Source organism: Rhinolophus hipposideros (assembly GCF_964194185.1).
Source record: "Rhinolophus hipposideros genome assembly, chromosome: 5".
Classification (NCBI taxonomy): Eukaryota; Metazoa; Chordata; class Mammalia; order Chiroptera; family Rhinolophidae; genus Rhinolophus; species Rhinolophus hipposideros.
In genome coordinates, this window is record NC_138051.1 from 57,298,419 (window position 1) to 57,320,784 (window position 22,366).

The 22,366-nt window shown below is 37.4% G+C and overlaps 1 protein-coding gene across 9 annotated transcripts in view; it reads right to left on the reverse strand.

Annotated features, from left to right (window-relative positions):
* The window catches only part of DENND4A (DENN domain containing 4A), a 99,816-nt gene extending 77,580 nt beyond the window's left edge, over window positions 1-22,236 (reverse strand). For 2 of the 9 annotated variants that reach the window (XM_081047315.1, XM_081047314.1), the window contains exon 1: window positions 21,938-22,236. The gene's annotated coding sequence lies outside the window, so the exon portion shown is untranslated. The remainder of the gene's footprint in view (window positions 1-21,937) is intronic. The other 7 variants (XM_081047312.1, XM_081047309.1, XM_081047313.1 and 4 more) reach the window with 4 other exon arrangements.
* Between the last annotated feature and the right edge of the window lie 130 nt (window positions 22,237-22,366).

The window sequence follows — 22,366 nt, forward strand, 5'->3', positions numbered from 1 at the left end:
AACCACTAATCTGTTCTCTGTATTGATTAGCTTTTTTATTTTAAGATTCCACATGTAAGTGGAATCATATAGTATTTGTGTTTCTCTACCTGTCTTATTTCACTTAGCATAATGCCCTCATGTTCCATCCATGTTATCATAAATGGCAAGACTTCTTCCTTTTTTATAGCTGAATAATATTCTATTGTGTTTATATATTTTTTCTTTATCCATTCATCCATCAATGGACACTTATGCTGTTTCCATGTCTCGGCTATTATAAATAATGCTACAATGAACATGAGGGTACAGGTATCTTTTGGAGTTAGTGTTTTCATTTTGTTCAGATAAACACCCATAAGTAGAATTTCTGGTCCATATAGTAGTTCTATTTTCAACGTTTTGAAGAACCGCCATACTGTTTTCCAGAGTGGCTATACCACTTTACATTCCCACCAACAGTGTACAAGGCTTTCCCTTTTCTCCACATCCTCACCAACATTTGTTATTTCTTGTCTTTTTGATAACAGCCATTTTAACAGGTGTGAAGTGAGATCTCCTTGTGAGTCTGATTTGCATTTCCCTGACTATTAGTGATGTTGAGCAACTCTTCATGTACCTGTTATCCATCTGTATGCCTTCTTTGGAAAAAATTCTAGAGATCCTCTGTCCATTTTATTTTTTTTTTTTTTTTTTTTTTTTTTTTTTTTTTAAAGATTTTATTGGGGAAGGGGAACAGGAATTTATTGGGGAACAGTGTGTACTTCCAGGACGTTTTTCCAAGTCAAGTTGTTGTCCTTTCAATCTTAGTTGTGGAGGGTGCTGTTCAGCTTAAAGTTGTTGTCCTTTCAGTCTTAGCTGTGGAGGGCGCAGCTCAGCTCCAGGTCCAGTTGCCATTGTTAGTTGCAAAGGGTGCTGCCCACCATCCCTTGGTGGGACTCGAGGAATTGAACTGGCAACCTTGTGGTTGAGAGCCCACTGGCCCATATGGGAATCGAACCGGCAGCCTTCGGAGTTAGGAGCACGGAGTTCCAACCGCATGAGCCACCGGGCCGACCCCCTCTGTCCATTTTAGATCAAACTTTTCTTTTCTTTTTTTAACTATTGAGTTGTATGAATTCTTTATATTTTTTGGATATTAACCCCTTGTCAGCTATATGATTTGCAAATATTTTCTCCCACTTGGTAGGTTGCCTTCTCATTTTGTTGATGGTTTCTTTGGCTGTGCAGAAGCTTTTTAGTGTGATGTAGTCCCACTTGTTTATTTCTGCTTTTGTTGACTTTGCTTTTGGTGTCAAATCCAAAAAATCATCACCAATACCAATGTCAAGGAGCTTACCATCTATATTTTCTTATGTAAGTTATATGGTTCCAGGTCTTACATTCAAGTCTTTAGTCCATTTTGAATTATTTTTGGTGTATGGTAGAAGACAGTGGTCCAGTTCCATTATTTTGCATGTGGCTGTCCAGTTTTTTCAACACCATTTACTGAAGAGACTGTCCTTTCCCATTGAATATTCTTGGCTCCTTTGTTGTAATTGACCATATATGCATGGATTTATTTCTGAGCTCTCTATTCTATTCCGTTGAGCTATATGTCTGTTTTTATGCCCAAAACACAGTACATTTTGGGTTGCAGTACATTTTCATTTACACATTCATTCATTTAAAGTTCTATGCAATTTATCACAGGAGCAGCTTCATGTATTTATCACCAAAGTCAAGATACAAAATAGTTCCAACACAAGGATCCTTAGTGTTAACTTTGTGTAAGTCCTGTCCCCTCCCCACCACTGTCCCTAATCCCTGTGGAGTGGTGTATTTTTAACAGAGAACACGTACAGCCTATGAAAGGAAAAAATAATGTGTCTAAAAGCAATACCCTGTTACAAAATAAGTGCAGAAACAAACCAAAGAAAAAAGTGTAAGCATATACGGTGTGGAAAGACTTATTAGTCACATTTACTCAGCCATCTAGAACATTATAACTGAACATGATTATACAAACATATAAATGCAAGACATATGTATGCACACAAAAGATAAGAAGGAGTGTTCATCTACTAAATTGCAATGAAGATCAATCTCCTGAATTCTGAGATAAAATTTTCTATTATTGTTTAATTTCAGACTGGAATCAAATGGACAACATAAAATAATGCTACAGAACAACTACAATGGGACTCCTAGATATATAAGAACATAAAAAGGAGTCTTTTACTGTGTTCAGGGGCAACTCTGCCCCTCAAGAAAAAAGTTGGAACTAGAGTAGCTGACTTTCCCTTGAGAATACAGATTTGATCTGGACAGAACAGGCACAGATGAGAAATAACTAAATGTTAACACACAGGTAACTTTTGTCTTTCCAGGCAGACTATAAACAATTGAAAGGCAGGAAGCTTGTCTTTTATTTCTTTTGATTCTCTCACATAGTTTACAGCAGTTATAAACGCGTGGTAAGTGTGTACTCGTAAATATTTATTAAATGAATAAAGTCTGCACAGTAGGAAGAATGGGAAAGTTAAGACACCACAGAATTACAGAATTTTAGAGGTAGGAGGATTTAGTTTCAATTATTTTTATGCTTGAAGAAATTAAAGCATGTAAGTTAAACAGCCTGCCTAAGACCAAATACATCAATTTATGACTAAACTGTTCATTTAATGTGGAGTATACACCATACTTCAAGAATGGAAAAAGAAAGCAATTCCCTGGGGAAACCTGTTCATTAATTAGTGAGCACTGGCTTTGATGGACAAAAAAAGTTAACAGGTAAATGGGAGAAATTAAACTGGTTGAAGAGTGGGGCAATTAACACGTAAAAAAAAGATGACCAAAATTAAAAGGATAAAACACAAAAGAAAATAAGTTACACAAAGAGATGTGGTGTAAAAAGAAAACAAAAGATGAAGGGAGGAAAGTATAAATGGGATAAAAGTAAAAAACAGTGCAGAAATGGGGAAAAGTGAGAAACGGTTAAAGAGAGATGGGGAAATGGTATCTGGAGAATTTTTAATGCTATTTACATTCTTTTAAAATTAAGAAACTATGAGATTTACCATTCCTATTTTGAAATCAGAGTCTGTATAAACTAACAGTAACAACAAAAATCAACTATGTCTTATACTGAAAATCTGTTCATATTCTTCACTCTGCATGAAATGCAAATATATGATGCTTACCAGTCTAAAGTGAAAGGGAAGTCGAGTTTTATTTTGTCTCTCACACCATCTTAATTCCCCATATGCATACCACTCCCATATCGCAAAGTTCTTACTTCCTCTTTGAATTATCACAAGCATTTGTTAGCCAGTATCTATTAGGTTGATGCAAAAGTAATTGTGGTTTTGCAATTATTTTTAACCTTTTAATCTGCAATTACTTTTGCACCAACCAACCTAATACAATGAATTGTTGGTTCCACTGAAATCTTCCCACAAGTTTCTCTCAAACACACAATATCTGTTTTTTTATTCTCTATTTCACAATCATACACAAGCTACTCGAAATAATATTCCTTGGGATAACTAAAAAGACATTTGCATAAGATGAGCAATCTAAAATTCAGCTATACTAATATGTAATAAAAAAGAGATCCATTGATTAAAAATATCACCTCTTGAATAACAGATGTACAGATTTATAGTTTTGTCCTCTGATTAATACCGAACATTTTAATTTCTGAACTATGTCATTTCACCACCTATTTAAATATCCTTTTCCACTTTTCCCCACAAACTGCAACAAATAAATTCATTAGTTAACAAGACCTGAAAAGGACTTTGAGAATTAATACTTGAAAACAACTTTGAGAATTGTTATTCTTCCAGTTAATAATGATTGATACAATTTTTTGATTTGTAAAACTTACTGGATAATGAAAGACTACAAACAAACAGTTCATACACAAGGAAACCCAAATACTGAAATGCTTGGAAGAACTGTTAGCCTTGCAAATAATTAAAGAAATTAAACTTTGACGTACTACATCATATCCACTAAATTAACAAGTATGAACAAAAAACATTAAACCTAATGCTGGTTGGTGGTATTGTAAGAAAAATAAGCGTACTTAAAAACGGTTAATGGCACTATGGATTAGAAAAAACTTTCTGAAAAGTAATACAGCAATTACTTAAAACTAATCATATTCCTATCAACAACTAATTCTATTTTGGTATATAAGATATATACCAAACACTGGTATATAAGATACCAAAAATCATCTCAAGAAAATATCTTTAAAAAAAATCACACTGTTGGTTTAGATTATTTAGACCCTCTTTAAAGTTTCATAGAATTTTAGAGTAGAAAAGGACCTGAAAAATCTTCTGGTTCAATCTCATCATTTTGTTGATGAGGAAATTCAAGTGTAGAAAGGCAAATCTGAGTTGCCCAAAGTAGCGCAGTTCATCAGCAGCAGGGCAAGGCCTGAAACGCCTTATCCCAGATATCTTGCTACTATACTATGTAGACTACTGCACAGAAGCCTGAAACAATGACCCAGAACTGAAGAGGACAAGCAGATCAACTTAGTGAAGCTAGATGACACATCGCTCTTTCTAAACATTCTGATGGCCAGCACCAGCCCTGGACAAAGTATACCTTCTATTCTTAAACTCCCTTAACCTACTTTCAACAATCAAACCAACCTCCAGGATCTTCCCTTTCTTCATAGTCCCAAGAAAATGTGTTAGTCCCACTAACTGCTACTCACTTGCAAATTTACATCACCAACCATGACTCTCCATTGAGATTCAACATGCCTGCTTTGTAACTGTATCTGTAGCTATAACAGCCAAATCAGAACTATTTCTTTGGCAAATCTCCATCTTTAGACCCAAACCCCCACTTCTCTGCCACACACACACACACACACACACACACACACACACACACACACACACACACAACTTACACTCTAAAAATTCACCAGGAAGGGCACAAATTTGAACCTGGGATTTTTGCATGTACATATTATCAGTCAAGGTAGTTGATATTCTCAAGGGAATATGGGCTTCAGGAAAGAAAAAAAATAAACATTGCAGGAGTACAAGGGAGAGGTGGGGAAAAAAAAATCCAACAACAGAACACCCTATCCCAGAGGAAACAGAGTTTATGGTCCAAACAGAACACATTTCTTAAATAAGCATAACAAATATCCTCAGAAAACTAAAGTAGGATATTAGGAAAATAAGGAAAAATGAAGAACCAACTAAAAATACTCAGTGATAAAACTATAATAATTAAAAAAGTTAAAGTCAGGTAGGTTAAATAACAGAATGAATGTTGTAAAAACTAAAGTCAATAGATGATCAGAATGAGATGTTAAGAATGCATAAAGAAACTGAAAATATGTATTTTAAAAGGTTTAAAATATGGAGGCTTAAGAGAATGAGAAGACAACCCACAGACTGAGAAGAAATATTTGCAAAGACATATCTGATATGACTGTCATCCAAAATATGTAAAGAATGCCTAAAACTCCACAATAAGAAAATAAACCACCTGATTAAAAAATGGATAAAAGACGTGAACAAACACCTCACCAAAGAAGATATACAGATGGCAAAGTAGACCTATGAAAAGATGCTCCACATTATACATCATCAGGAAAATGCAAAGTAAAATAACAATGAGAAATCACCACACCCTTATTAGAGTGGCCAAAATCCAGGACACTGCCGACACCAAATGCTGGCACGGATGTGGGGCAACAGGAGCTCTCACTGCTGGTAGGAATCCAAGATATGGTACCTACAGTCACTTTGGAAGGCAGTCCGGCAGTTTCTTACAAAACTAAGCATACTCTTAGCACATGATCCAGCAATCACACTTCTTGGTATTTACCCAAATGAGTTAAAAACATTTCCAAACAAAAACCTGCACATGGATGTTTATAGCAGCTTTCGTCATCATTGCCACAATTTGGAAGGAACTAAGATGTCCTTCAGTAGGTGAATGGATAAACTGTGACACATCCAGACAATGGAACAGTATTTGGCGTTAAAAAGAAATGAGCTAGCGGGCGGCTGGTTGGCTCAGGTGGTGAGAACGCGGTGCTTTTAACAACAAGGTTGCCGGTTCGATCCCCGCATGGGCCACTGTGAGCTGCACCCCCTACAATTAGATTGAAACAACTACTTGACTTGGAGCTGACGGGCCCTGGAAAGACACACTTAAATAAATAAAAGTTTGAAAAAAAGGAAATGAGTTATCAAGCCATGGAAAAGACATGGAAGAACATCACATGCATGTTACTAAGTGAAAGAAGCCAATCTGAAAATATATGATTCCAACTATATTCTGGAAAAGGTAAAACTGAAGACAGTAAAAAGAGTAAGGGTTGCCAGTGGTGAGGGAGGAGGAATAAACAGGATGCGCACAGAGGATTTTTAGGGCAGTGAAACTACTCTATGATACTCTAATGGTGGATAGTGTCATTACATAGTTGTCCAAATGCACAGAATGTACAACACAGAGTGAAACCTAGTGGAAACTGTAAACTTTGGGTGATAATAATGTGTCAGTGTAGGCTTATGAATTGTAACTACTGTACCATCTGGTGAGAGATGGTACTTGTGAGGGAGGCTGTGTCTGTTTGAGGGCAGGAACATGTAGGAACTCTCTGTACTTTCTGCTCCATTTTGCTGTGAATCTGAAACTGCCCTGAAAAATTAAATGTATTTAAAAGGAAAAAAATAAAAGAATTAGTTCTGATTAGTTCTGATGCCCCTCCCCAAATATGGAGTTTACAAAAAGAGATGAGTGTCAACATCTAAATAATAAGACTTTCACAATGTGAGAAAAAACAAAAGGAGATAAGGAAATACTTGATAAATAATCACCAATAATTTCCAAGAATTAAAGATATGTAAGTTTGGTATAAAGGTAAGAAAAAAATACCTAGACACCTTATAGAGAAATCTAAGAACACCTCAAAGGGAAAATTCTAAAAATTCCTAGAAAGAAAAAGTAGTTCATCCACTGAAAAAAATAAAAAATGTAACTCTAGACTTTTAATCAGTAACACTGGATGTAAAAAGACAACGGAGCAATATTTTATAGATGTTGAAAGAAAGGAAATTTGATATAGAGCTGAACTTATCATTTAAATGCAAGGGTGAAATAAAGATATTATTAGGAATACAAGTATGTACTCAGATAAGGTTTACCAAGAAAACAGTTAAACAAACAAAAAAATCAAACTATTGTTCTAAAGGTTATTTAAATTGTATATCCTTAAATACTCAATTTTAGAGTAAAAACCTATGAGAAAATATTGTAATAAGAAGATAACTCTAGGGGACTATAAAATACGGCAAGAAAGGGTGAGTAAATAACTTAAAGGTTCACTATTGCTAAGTAAACAATGGGAGTCAGAGGAGGGAAGGAAGAAGGGGGAATAAAAAGGAAAGTACATACCTAACACTCCTGACGATCAAAAGGCTAGAGAGCCCTAACACGTTAAGGGCAAAGATGAGGGAAAAATCTAGGACTGTGAGAGCCTTCTAAGATACATGTCTTGTTCAGGGGGAAGATATAATTAACAAGCTTAAAAAACTGAGAGAGAAAAATAAATGTAAATATGAATTTGACTAAGTAAAGGGTAACCACCAGAAGGATGAAAACAGTACATAACTTTCAAACTGGCACCAAAAATTTTATTTATCCTTAGAAAATTGGAAAAAAGAGAAAAGAAAAAGTAGGGTGAATAGAAATATAAAATAAAATGGCAGGAATTAAGTCCTAATACAATAATAAGAGACAAAGTTTAGCATACTAAACAAAAAACTCTTAGAAAGCGCTCTTTGAGGTAACGTGCCAGCCTTCTTACTAATCCTTGAACAAACCAGGCATGTTCCAGTCTGAGGGCTTTTTATACTTTGTGCTCTCGCTGCCTGGAATAACCTTGCCTGATGCCAGCTGAGCCAGCTAGCTGCATCTCAGGTGCTGAGCCAGCTGCACCTTCAGGTCCTTCTTCCTAAAAAGTCACTTTCTAAGAGAGGCTTTCCATGACCACCCTATTTAAAATCGCAACAACTGCTCACATCCAACACTGATATTCTCTTTCCTTGTTTTAATTTTCTCACCTTACTACTTTTCACTGTGTAACATAAATATACTACATACTATACTCACTCATTTTATTTACTATCTCTCTCCACAAGATTGTAAGTTCAATGAGAGTAGGAATTTTTGAGTTTTAAAAATTTTTGAGTCACTGCTGTATAAAATTTTTGAGTCACTGCTATATAACCAGCATCTAGAACAGTGCCTGGAGAATAGTATGCGGTTCCTATTTGTTGAGTGAATGAATAAACAAACTGAGGTGCCCGTAAGTAAAGGAATAATTTTTAAATGTGGCAGATACCATGATTTGAATACCATGTAGCAGGCAGAAACAAAGAAATAGATGTAAACACAGCAACATAATTTTTAAAAATTTAGTGTTAAATGAAAATAGTAGGAAACAGGAATCTACAGCAACATATTATTTATGTAAATTAAAAACACTCAAAATAGCACTATAGTTTTCAAAGATATACTCAGGATGATATGCTAAACGTGTTAAAATGGATACCTATAGGGGAAAGGAAATGGGAGTGAAGATGGAGGATAAAGAAGGATAAAATAAAATTAAAGCAGGGTGCCACAGGGGTCAATGATGAAAGTGTGCCCTGAAATAAGAAATGTGATAAAATCAATTCTCAGTACCTAAGGTGCTCTCACCCACCTTCTTCCCAAAGAACTATTTAATCACCGGTTTCAGGAAAACTCAAGTCACTGTGATCTTGACAAGACTCATTTCAAGAAAGTGTTAATGAGAAGCAAAGCCCAATTGGAATGAACTGAGCAGTGAGAATGGGCAGTCAGGAAGGGTACAGAAGCCTTTGTAGGAGTGTTGATGTGAAGAGGGGAGAGGAAATGGAGTGGTAACGGGTAGAAGACATGGAATCAACAGGACTGTTTTTTTAAAAATGAATAAAATTAAGGGGGGTTTGTCAATGGCACTTATCCAGCAGAAAGAAAAAATGAGGATGAAGAAGAAAAAGAGGGTGACTGTAAAAGCAAAAGCCTTAGGAAAGGGTGAAGAGATGAGCTCCAAGTAATAAAGGGTCTGATCACAGAGGTAAGGATTTATCTTATTGTAGAAACAAGTTTTCCATAATAATGTTTTTACCAATTTTTCTGAATATGCAGGCTTTGGTGATGTGGTTTCTTAACTTTTGGGGGGTTATGAACGCCTTTGAGAATCTGATTAGTGCTATGAATCATCTCTCCCTTAAAACACACATACGAATATTCAGATAAAACTTTCCATGCAACTTTAGGAATTAGCTGAGCCATACTCCCCCAGATCATCCATACACAAGTCTGATTTTCGTTTTTGTTTTTGTTTTTTTTTTACTTTTTTTATTTAAAGAGTAACATACGTATAGAAAAGTTTACAACTATAGGAATTTTCACAACGTGAACACACCACCCATTATAACTATCTCCCAGGTCAAGAAGTAGAATATTACCAGTAACAAGAAGTCCTCAATCTTCCTCCAACCTTCCCCAAAAGAACCACTATCCTGACTTCTAACACTACATTAGTTTTGTCTGTTTCTGAACCTGCTATAAATGGAACATGGAAGGAGTCATACAGTATGCATTCTTTTGGTCTAGCTTTTTTCACTCTACAATGTTTTTTTGAGATTCATCATACTCATATGCATAGCAGTAGTTTATTCATTTTCATTTCTGTATAGTTTTTCGCTTTGAGAATATATCATAATTTTATCCCTTCTATTGTTTATAATAGACATTTGGCTTGTTTCCAAAGTGAGACTATTATAATAATTGTAAAGTCATGTACAAATTATTGTACATGTCTTTTGATGCACAAGTGCATTCACTTTTTAAAAAATACCTACAAATAAAATTGTTAGGGTACAGAATATATGTATATTCAACTCTGGTACATAATGCCAAACGGTGTTACAAAGTGATTGTAATAAGACCTTATATTTAGTGGGCAAGATGGTTTAGACACAAAAAAACTTTTTTTGCAAGCAGAAACATTCCTCTGACTGAGCTCTCTAAAATATGTTTGTTATTGTTTTTGTTAAAAAAGATATTTCTATGGCATAACTTTGGCTATGGTCTAGCAGTGAGGTTGGCTGGCTGGTTTGTTTCCTGTTTGTTCTCGGAATCTGGTTCTCCAGTCTTCCAGTCATTTCTGTAAACTAACTAATATCCTTCTAATAAATTCCTTTTGTGTGTGTATGTCAGCTAACTGGAGTTGATTTCTTTCATTTTCACCTAAGAATCCTGAAATGGTAACCCTACCAGGTGCCAGGCTCCGTACTAGGCACCGGAAGCCCAAAAGCAAAGAAGATATAGCCCTGCCTTACAGGAGTATAATAGAGAAGGCAGACAAGTGACAAGTAAATAAGCAAGCACAATACATAAGTCTATATAACAGGAGTGGTCACAGAAAGCACAAGAAGGACACACAGTTTAGGCTTGAGGAATCAGAAAAGAAAAAGATACCTAAATTTTGAAATATGAGTAGAATAACAGAGGATGGAAGGGCATTTCAAACAAAAAGATCAGTAAGTAAAAGGCATATAACCTTTTCTGTGTTCATCACCTCCTTCCTACACAATATCAAAAACATATTTGAAGGACAAAAGTGACAAAAAGTCAACTGATGGGTCTGTAGAAAAGGAGGAGACAGTCACAACTGGTGACCTGTGTGACAATGATGGTACTTTTGAGCTCGCTATATGAAAATGAACCTCATGCTTGAAACACACACACACACACACACACACACACACACACACACACACACCATGATCACTGCTGCAGCCACAAAACTGGCCACAATCACCTCCCTTTTCCCTCTCCTCACCTACCTCAGTCACTTCTCAGAAGTCAACCATGGTGCTCTGGGGTTTTTTGGAGGGGGGGCGGGGGGTGTTTCGTTTGGTTGGTTGGTTATTTGTGGTGGGGGTGGTGTAGGAATCATGAATGAGTGGACAAAGGAATTGAAAAGAGAAGGTGTTAATGAACTGATGAGAGTGATGAAGCACAAAGCATTCTGCCAACAGCTTATACTGGTCTTGCTTCAAGGTGGGTACAATTCTACAGGAGAAAAAAAACTGATATAAAACATTTTGTAAAACGGTGTATGTATGCTCTTTCCTCTAAACTCATAAAATTTCAGTATTGACATAGATCATTTTTAGAGATTTATCTTTTAAAATTACAGTAGGCCTTATACTATGTATTATTTTCACTGCTTACTTTTATAAAAATTGATCTTCATAAGTTTTATAAACTCTAGCATTTTCAGTCATCCACTGTATGGAGGTCTATGCTTGCACAAGAAAAATCACCATAAAAGTAAACTAACAAACTAACCAACCAACCACTATTTGAAATCTTTGATGAAGGGTGCTGAAAGCAAATGATCAATGACATCCCCTTTTGAAAAGTACCATCAAAGTTATAGAACAAAATGATTTCAGTAGTCTAAAATCTACAACCCTCCTTTGAAAACAGTAGTATTCACTATCAAGTGAAGGGCAAATATGAAACGTAAACTTATTTTTTAAGTTTTCATTTGTTTCATTACATTGAATGGTGTCAAAATTCACTTCAGTCATATCAAACTCCACACCACCTTTGTAAATCCAGTTCTTTCTGCCAGAATGCCCCTGTTCAAATGGCAAACTCCTGTATAATATCTTAGGTTCTTTGAAGCCTTCCCCAGGAGAGAGTGTCATTCTCTCATCTTCTGCTCCAAGCGCATCTTACACATATTTCTACTATGATTACCACACTGGTGCTGCAATCGTTTCTGTGAAGGTCTACTTTTATCAACTAGATTAGTAATTCTTTGAAAGTAGACAATGTTACATCTCTATCTCTGTAAATATCTGTTTTAGCAGAACCTAGCAGTGGATAGGCAGTCAGTAAATACTTGTTGAATAGAGAATGACATGATGTATTAATAATAATATTAACATAAGGTTATTTGTGTTCATAAAATAGCATGACTCAAACTTCAAATTCTATATGCAGAAGCTAAAAAATCAGCTCCATTGGTTTTTATTTGAAAAGGGGAGATATTTTTATAGCTTTCACAATAACAACCTATGGATTGGGGATGAAATAATTTAAATTCTTCACTAATATATAAAAAAGCCAATGAATGGTCTCTTTTTTATTTAAAAAAAAATCTTAATTGTATTTCATATCTGGTATTCCTTTGTAATCACCACCTTTTAGGATGTTTATTTGGCATACATACCTCCTCTGAAAACTGTATGTCCTGCATCCACTCCTCTACCGTCAAAATGGGGCCTGAAATGTTCTATGAAACCTCGGTTTCCCCCCTCATAGCGGACTGGAAACACTTGCCCAAAGTTGACTTTTCTCTCAGGGGTTTAAATGGGATCACAGAACCATAAGTGAATATATGAGTTTAAGAGGTAGAGGACTTGTTCAGCCATGCACAGTAGTAAAAGACAACATGCAGAGAGAGAAACATGAAGTGGACAAGTAAGGAGAAGCGGGGAGGCCACGCTGCCTGAGGGCGGTGAGAAAATAGCTGCTGGTGTAACAGATGAGTTTCCAGTTCCTGGTTCCCCTCCCCCTTGTGAAGCCTGGCTGTACTTCTATCTTCAGGTACTGTGAAATCCCCAGTATCCTTGCCATTAATAGTAATTCTTTCTTTTTCCTTCATTTTTTTGAGTACCTTAGTTTGAATGTGGTTTTTAGTACTTATAAACCAAAGAGATTTAGAAAACCTTAAAAAAGAAAAGGTCAAGTATGAATATAAAAATGTCAGTTAATCATAGGAGGAAAAAAAGCCTTGTTAAAAAATGGCTGTTACAGTGGTATCTTCAGGCATTCCTCAGCATAAGAAAATGGAAAATACTCACCACCTATAACAGGTTCAAACAATCTCCTATAAATCCAACTTCAGCAGAGTTGTGAGTCATTATGAATAAAATTCTATTTCAAAGTTCAGAAAAAAATGAGAGATTAAGGTATAGGGAATCTCTTACAGCTTATTAGAACAAATGATTTTTTTAAGAAAAATAATACACTCACTACAATTTTGACCAAAAAAAAAAAAATTGGTTAGGAATATGTCTTTTCTGGTTAGTAACAGCTAGTTCTATCTAACAGGCCTAAATATCATTGTACTGTTTTTCCCATCCGTCTATCCCCATTTCTCTTAAAAACAGGACACTTCAGAATCCTCAACTAAAATACTTAGTCGGTACTAGAAGACAGTGACCTATAAAAACGGGAAGCATTTTCCAATGGCACAGCCATGATTACATGGCATTAACTTCTAAAACAAGGCTGATATATTAGGTCTTCTATTCTATTTTGATAGTTTGTTAGTAAGAAGTTTCCTTTTTACACTCAGACTTAAAAAAAAAAAACACCAAAAAACTAGGTTCTTTAGTAAATTTTCAAATGAAGAGTGAAGAAGAATCCCAGTAACTTGTACTGTTCCTATGTTAAAAACAAGACAAACTTACATTTGTAAGAAAAACTGACTAGTTTCACATAATCAAAATTTAGTGAAACTGGGAAAATCTACAAAGGTAACAGCAAGTTCAAAGACAAAAACACACAAAAGGATAAAAAGTACTTCTATCAAATTCACCAAGATTATATACACAGTTCTAGTATTAAAGCAAAACAAAAACAAAAACGGGGGGAGACATTAAATTTAGGATAAAAGGAAAGGTTTACGGAAAAATTAAACAGTGATTGCAATAAAATGATTTTAAGTAAACAAGTCTCAATTGTTTATAATAATAAAAGAAGACAGAGGCGTTGGTAATCTTCAATGACTTATATTGCCTCTAGAATGTTTACTGAAATTACATTTGATTATGAGTGCCTAATATTCTGAGAATTTATTTTAAACCAAATAGTGAAAGAGTACTATGCAGGTTTGGCTCAGAGGTAGTTAGTAAGTTTTCCAATTTCTCTATTCTGCACCCTGTTCAATCGTTCTTTACAACACGCTTAGTTTCTCTTCCAAATTAATAAAAAAAAGCACAATCTTAGCAGAGGCTTCACCCTCACACCTTAATCTAAAACAGAAAAGACTGGTTAAATGCTCCAGTACAGGCTATATAAAGATCAAGAGTAAATAAAGGGCCTTCCTAGAGTTTCAACAGTGTTATTAATAAGAAAAGTGTGTGGAAATCTAAATAACTAAGAAATATGAATCGTCATTAATGCCAATTTCAAATTTGTGACAGAACACCAAATGTTGGAGCTACTAGAAAGAAAGATTAATGGTCAACCTGCCATGACAGTCTCAAAATCTAGGAATGTAGTTTCATTTTAAAACCCAGGACATGTTAATTCATTCATTAATTCTAGGCTAGTGGGCGGGGGAAGGAGAGACACAGCTAAATAAATTAAAACATCCTAAGGGCAATAATAGCTATGACAGATTATTTACCGAGCATTTACTAAGTATCAGCCACTGTTCTGAGTATTTCACTTGCATTAATAAATTTAGGCTTCACAACAATCTTAGAAAGACATCATTAGCCCCACTTTACAGGAGGTATAAATAACAGTCAAATAGCAAAGCCAGATTTCAATCCCAGACAGTCTGATGAGAGCCAGGTTTTCCACTTTTGGAGAGGGGGGTTACAGATAAGCAAGGAGGAAAGGCTAAAGGAACCGTATGGCATCGAAGTAGAGTCAAAGATACCAATAAGAACTCACGTTTAGCTTCATAGAGACACGTATGGATAGACAGAAACACAGTTATATGGTTGAATATGCGGGTTAGTATGTGTTTCCTAGGTACGAGGGGGCCTAGAAGCAATAGTACCCCAGCTGCAATGAGCACCCTCAGCGCCCAGATCTTGGTTTCTAGTATCATTCTCTAAGAAAAGTAACCAAGGAACCTTGGAGAAATGGTGTAGGGCTGAAGCAGGGAATATACAAGATGAACCCAGAGTATATTGTAGTCCTAAAACGTAAGGAAGTGCTCAAAAAAGAAAACAATGGCGTCTATCCTGTTGGTCACAGGAACCAACCTGAAATACATGGAACAATTTCAGCAACAAACTAAATAAAGTAGTATAGGATTATAATCCAAAGTTACAAAATGAATATCCATGAGTCCATACTGATACCAATAAATAATTGAGTGAATGAATGAATACATAAATACATAAAGGCTCCCCTACAGAAGAATTCCAAATAATTTTGTAGATACTCCCCTGTCAAGGAGTTAGAACTTAACTCCTCACCCACTGAGTGGGTGGGCTGCACTTGGTGACTTGTTTCCAAACAGTAGAATATAGGAAAACTTTACAGTAGAGAAACCTGGCAAACACTGCCTCAGCCAGGTGACAGAGGTTGAAAATATCAGTGATAAATCATTGAGCTAGTATGTATCCTTGATGTGATGGAATGACAATGGTATTTGACCTCTGTGGTCATCCTCCCAAACCAAAAACCCAGTCTAACACTGAGAAAAGATCAGACAAACCCAAATGGAGGGACCTTCTACAAAATACCTGACTCATGCCTCAAAACTGTCAAAAATCATTAAAAAAAAGATAATCTGAGAAACTGTCCTAGCCCAGAGGAGCCGAAGGAAACATGACAACTCAATGTACTGTGGTATTCTGGATGGGATCCTGGAACCCCAAAAAAGATATTAGGTGAAAACTAATGAAATCTGAAGAAAGTGTGGATTTTAGTGAATAGCAAAGTTCCAGTGTTCCTTGGTTGTGATAAACACAACATAGAAATGCCAGACTTTAACAATAGCGGGAACCGGGTGCAGGGTATATGGTGACTCCTCGCACCTTTTCTGTAAATGTAAAGCTATTCTAAAATTAAGTTGTTAATAATCATAATAAAAGCTATTGCCTTATTGTCAGATTGATTTTAGTCCTTTAAGTCATGTATAGTGGGTTGGACCAAAATGGAAATACAGTGAATACTGTACAAAACAATCTCAACATTCATGAACAGTTTATAACAGTTTACATGTTAAGTGCCTAAAGTCATTTCATATGTGTACATTTTTATTACTTAGTTGGTAAGCACTTTAGGAGCAGAAAACTCTCCTCTAAGCAGGAGGCCACTCAAATTTTGGACTAAAGAAAAGCCGTGGTACTAATTACATTAATAAAAATTCCACTTTTTCAAGTCCACAGTTTAAATAGTTTTAGGTGAAATATATTTACAGTACATTACTGAAACATTTCCTCCTAGTTTCAGAAGGAAAGGAATGTAATTATATATATTCTAAGAAACCATGTTGGAAAGTTCATTAATAACAATATGCTATGATGTAAAATTCACAATAACTTGGGTCCAAAACGGTCATGTTCAAGAGATTTGGAAACCTCAAAAAACAAATAAAAACAAACTTCACTAACACTGGTAACTATCTTGAATCTATTTTAAAACAAATAAAAAACCTCTTGTAACAGAGTGAAATGCTCGGCCTCTCTGACTCCATCTTGCTCAAGCCAGCTTTGTTCCCAGGACCTTCAGGATAATAGCTTCTTGCATATAGACATGCTAATCATTACAGGAATTCTGTTTGCGGCTTGAGTGTTACAAAAGCAGCCCCATACTGGAAAATGCCTCTAATGAGGAGATACGGGAAGTATGTATTTATTGTTTATCAAAGATTTACAGGAACATCAGGACTGGACTCACATCAACGCGGGTCAACATACTAAGCACAACCTGTCTCCGTGCCCTGCTGAGACCCAGCTGTCTGTGATAGTCAATCACCTCTTGCCCCTCCCATTTCCCCATTCCCGTGACATAAAAGAAGCCTGACCTCTGTACTTTCTTAAGATGGAGTTGAGGTACCACTAAGTCTCCCATCTTGTCGGTTGGCACTTTACTAATCGATAACTTTCCTTACTCCAAACCCTAACACTTTGAGTTTTGGCCTTTTGAAGCGTTGGGCACACAGACTTGAAACCAGTAACACTCGTATAAATCAGTAAGAAAAAGACAGCCCAATTAAAAACTATATAAATGTACAGGCAAATCATTGAAGAGATAACCAAAAATGCTCACACCTAAGAGAAGATGAAGGGAAATAAAAATAGAAATCAAATGCTATTTCACACCAATCAGATTGGAAAATACTGTATCAAAGAGTCTGACAACACTAACTGCTGGGAAGGATATGGAGAAAGAGAACTTGTTTGTCAACATCCTATAAATATCTTGTAAAGAAAAAATGCTTACATCCTAAGATCCTGCAATTTGACAATCAGTTATACGACCTGGAGAAATTCTGGCATACTGTTTCAGGAGCTACAAGGAGGTTTATGAGACACTGTTTATAATAGATAAGAAAAACAATCTAAATGCTCATCAACAGAGGAAATAATAAATTGCAGTATACTCATTCAATGAAACACTACACACCAGTCAAAAAGAATGAACTAAACCTATAGGATCAACAAGGATTGAGGGGGGAAAAGAGTAAAATGAAAAAACCAAGTTTTAAAATACATCTACCATGACACAATCACATTAATAGCTGCTTAAATTTATCAGCACGTTATAAAAAAAGAAGTGCCAGGCACCGTTTCAATCACTTTCTGTAAAGAAATTTACTTTTTATAACAACCTTACGAGATAGGCACTTCTATTATCCCTGTTTGATAGATGAGGATAAGGAGGCATGGTAAGGTTTAAAAACGTGCCTAAAGTCACAAGACTAGTAAGTAGCAGAATCAAGATTCAAACCAGGGGAGTATGGTTCCAGAGTCCACACTCTTAAAAAGCATCCAAAGAAAGGCCATGTTCATATATTATATAGTTCATTAAAAGGTAAACTGGAAGGATACATATTTAATTTATGCCTCTGAGAGGGGATCTGAGGAGAGAGGGAGAGGATGAAATTAGGGAGAATAAAAGGGACTTTAACTTGATCAGCAAGGTTCAAGTACACTATAAAGATCTATACTGCTCTTTTAGAATTCAGTGTGATAACTATGATATACATACTTTTTTATACTAAACATATATCTGAAGCAAAAATGAAAAAAAAGTTAACATTTTGTATAGTGGACATGTGAGTATTTACTACCTTTTCTGTAATTTTCTGTATTTTTAAAACTTTTCAAAAATAAAAATGTCTCATCTACTCTAAAACAATATTACAAAAAAAAAAAAAAGAAATTTAAGAAATTTCCAATCTCCCTACTTCAGCTTGATTTTGAAATGAACACAGCTAAACTGTACTTTTATATTTGTATATACACTTTAACATACACATGGAAAATGTATTTTTACAGGGATCAAAAGAGATACTAAATCAGAAACAGTATCCCTTATTATACATTTTGATGACTCACTATTCTCAGTGAAAATAGCACTAGCAGGAAAACTCCCTTGATATCTTTCTACCTCGTTTTTCTTGATAATGTGTTTCCCCAAAAATAAGACCTAGATGGACAATCAGCTCTAATGTGTCTTTCGGAGCAAAAATTAATGTAAGACCTGGTCTTATTTTACTATAATATAAGACTGGGTATAACATAATATAATGTAATGTAATGTAATGTAATATAATATATAATACCGGGTCTTATGTAATATAATATTATATAAGACCAGGTCTTTAATATAATATAAGACCCGGTCTTCTTTAATTTTGGCTCCAAAAGACACATTAGAGCTGAGTGTCCAGCTAGGTCTTATTTTTGGGGAAACACGGTAGTTTGTCTCTTCTCTCTGTTTCTTTCTACCTGTTTGTGCTTTTTAAAAGAAGGAAGCAAGAAGGTACCAAGAAATTGTCACACACTTTAACTGTAACAGTAACAGCCACAGATGAACATACATGCAGCACTTCAGAATATAAGATTCCCCCACATACAATCAAGTAATGTCCCAAAAATGTATTTGTAAACTAGTTGTCTGGAACTCAGAACATATTTTCCCATAAAAAAAAGTAAAAAGAGAATATGAGAACCAGGAAAAAGATATTAGGTTGGTGCAAAAGTAATTGCGGTTTTTGCAATTGTTTAACCTTTTAAACCGCAATTACTTTTACACCAACCTAATACCACCTGACGTACCAGGCCATGAGCATTGAAACAGGAAAAACAGAGTGCACAATATGCCCTGATGACCCAAGAAGAAAAGAAAGTGTTCTCAATCACAGCATGAGGATGGAAATCATGTCTCATTCACCACTGTATCCTCAGTTGACTAGCAAAGTACAGTTGACTCTTGAATAACACGGGTGTGAACTGTATGAGTCCACTTATAAGTGGATTTTTTCAATAATAAGGTAAACGTATTTCTCTTCCTTGTGGTTTTAATAACGTTTTCTTTTCTCTAGCTTACTTTATTGTAAGAACACAGCATATAATACATGTATAAAATATGTGTTAATCCACTATTTATGTTATTGGTAAGGCTTTATGATTAGTAGTCAAGTGATTGGGGAGTCAAAAGTCAGAGTGGATTTGTAACTGCACAGGGCAAGGAGGTTTTGGCGCTCTGAATCCTCACAATGTTCAGGGTCAACTGTACCTGGCATTTCATAAACATTCCAAACCAACGTGCTGCTGCTGACTGATGAGGCAATGAGAAAAAGGCTGAGTCAAGCAGTCCATCAATAGGTGGCACTGTCAACACAGAACAGTTTGGGTGTAAGACGCAAACAGAAAAGAGGTTGGAGTGTAATAATGTGCATTTTTTTTGGTAAATACATGCACATTTGTAAAATATGCTTCTTCTATATCCATATCCATCTATATATTCTCTTCTTCTATATCCAGTAAGAAAGAGCAAAGTCCCATAACGATAAGTCTCTGACATCAGAGAGGACAAGAAGAATAAGTCAATTTTCCTGCTAGAGTCACTTTGGTTTTCCACTTAGAATAATAAACCATGGATTTAAATAGGAATAGCACAAAATGTGTAATATATCAAATATCTCTATGTTGGTGCTTAAAGCCAAGTTTTTATTGTACGTAGACTGCTTAGAAAAATTCTGTAAACAACAAAGATAATGTAACTAATATCAATCAATGAGAAAACAGTAAATTTTCTTTTACAATTCTGTCATGATTTTTATTATTTTTGAATGAATTAATATGTCATGCACTCTATCTCTTCCTTCTTATAGCTGCCTAATTATTCCAAATATTATTCAAGCTGCCATAAATAGGCCAACAGCTACAGGAGCTTAAGAATCAATAACTAAGCCAGCGGTAATTCATGTGGAAAAATTTAGAACATATCAGCATGAGCTTTCTGGCTCTCTTGCACAAATGGAAAATTGATATCACTTCACCTGTTTTCAAAATTGTAGATTTATGTCCATAAATTCAAAACTCAGGCCCAAATTTACTCATATTTATTCCCTGTATTGGGCTGGTATCAAGATCAATTAACTTCCCTAACAAGTACATTCTTATGAAATTCCACAATGAAGTAGATCTATGTTTAATCATTCAGAAAAAGAAAATTACATAACATACAGTATATATAATGATGCTAATAATATATTCTATTCTGGACTCCTAGTGGAGAGCTGCAGTGCAAAAGGAAATTGTGAAAATGACGTAAAAGTTGCCCCAAACCTTTGATTCTGGCCAAAATAACAATCTTTTGTTTCATCGTAAATTCAAACAGGGTTCAAATAGATCCGAAATTCTGTATTAAGTTTCAAAAGCTGAATCCCAGAACTATCTTCTTTAAACATAAACTGAATAATGTGCCCAAGAGTCTTTACTTATTACGCACTCATAGGTCTCCCAGAGACTACTTTTTACAATCATCTCAAACGGGCTACAATAGATTAGTGTAACCTGGGCTACGCTGTTTACAGGTGGCTCCGCCTCCTTCCACCAGGAGGCGAGAAGAGGTAGACCAGGGCACGCAGAAAACAGAAAGAGGCTACACACACCGAACGACAGCTTGTAATCTCGTACAATTGCTGTTTGACACGTGGGCTACTATTTTCATTAATGCATAATACATTTTCAAGAACAACATGTTCACGGAGGAATACAATCTCTGCCCTCGCGGGTTTCTAGATGACTGACACGCGTTTTCTCCGCAAATAAATACATGCCTGTTGACGGATGCCCGCCCTTGCTGCTGCAAACAAGAAATAACTGTCCTGTAAGACAAACACACTTCTCTCGGGCTCCAGGCAGAACCATACGTTCGCTTAAAAGCACACTGAGACGGTAATAAAAATCTCCCAGCACAGCTGTCATTTAAAAGCACGATCACGCAAAGCTGCCGCTGCGACCCAGTTTTAGGTCACACGCTCTTTCCCTTTTCTCTCCTCACCCAGAATGCGATCAACTTCAAAGGGAACGGTGGCCAGCAGGAATCGTTTCACCGCCACCCCCCTCCCCCCCGGGGTGGCGGGGAACCGATGGTCCCGGAGGCTGGCCCAGCTCACGCCGGCCAGGGTAGGCTGGGCAGTCCCCCGGGAGGGACACCGGGTCTCCAGGGGCCCGCCAGGCTCCCGCGGCCGCCGGTCTGAAACGCCGGGCAGGTGGGATTCCGGGAAGCCCCCTCCGTCTTACGTAACCGGCTTGTCAAAATCCCAGCCCCAGGACCTCCCCTCTCACCGCCCCCGTCCCCACCCCCACCTCCCAACACGCAGAGCCCCAGGCCATCCCCGAAGAGACACCCGAAGGAAAACACTGGGGCCCCCCACGCGTCCGACGCAGAGGCGCGCGTGCTCCTCTCAGCACCGCGGCGCTACCCCGGGGCGGGTCGAGCCCGCGGGGGACCGCCCGGCGCGGAGAAGCGCCCGGACCGAGGTCGCGACCATCCACGCCAGCTCTCCGAGCCCAGCCAGCCCCGCTCCGCACCCACGGCTGTCACCGCTCCGGGCCGTGACAGCTCCACTCGCCGCCGCTGGCCGCGTCGCCGCCCCCGCACTCACCTCACCGGGGGCTTCCTCGCGAGCGGCGGGTCGAGCTTGTAGAGCGGTGCCCGGTCCCCTCACGAGCAGCACCTCACGAGCAGCAGCGGGACACCAGGGGCCGAATGCCGCGGCGATCAGAGCCCGCTTAGCTCATCCCCAGCCCGGCGCTCCGCCCTGCGCGGCACCCCCGCCCGCCCAGGCCGCCGTCTCAGTCAGACGGGACTCCCCCTCCCCTTGCGGCCGCCGCAGCCTCCGCCTCCTTCTCTGGTTCCAGCAGCTGCGGCCGCCGCCGCGGCGACCCGCGCCATCTTGGCAGTGACGGAAGGGACGGGGGCGGGATCGCGTCCCGCAAGGGCCAATCGCGGGCCAGGCCCGGCCCTAGGGGGCGGGGCAGGACCGGGTTGAGGGTCGCGGGGTGCGAACTCCGAAGAAGTGATGCGAGGAGGT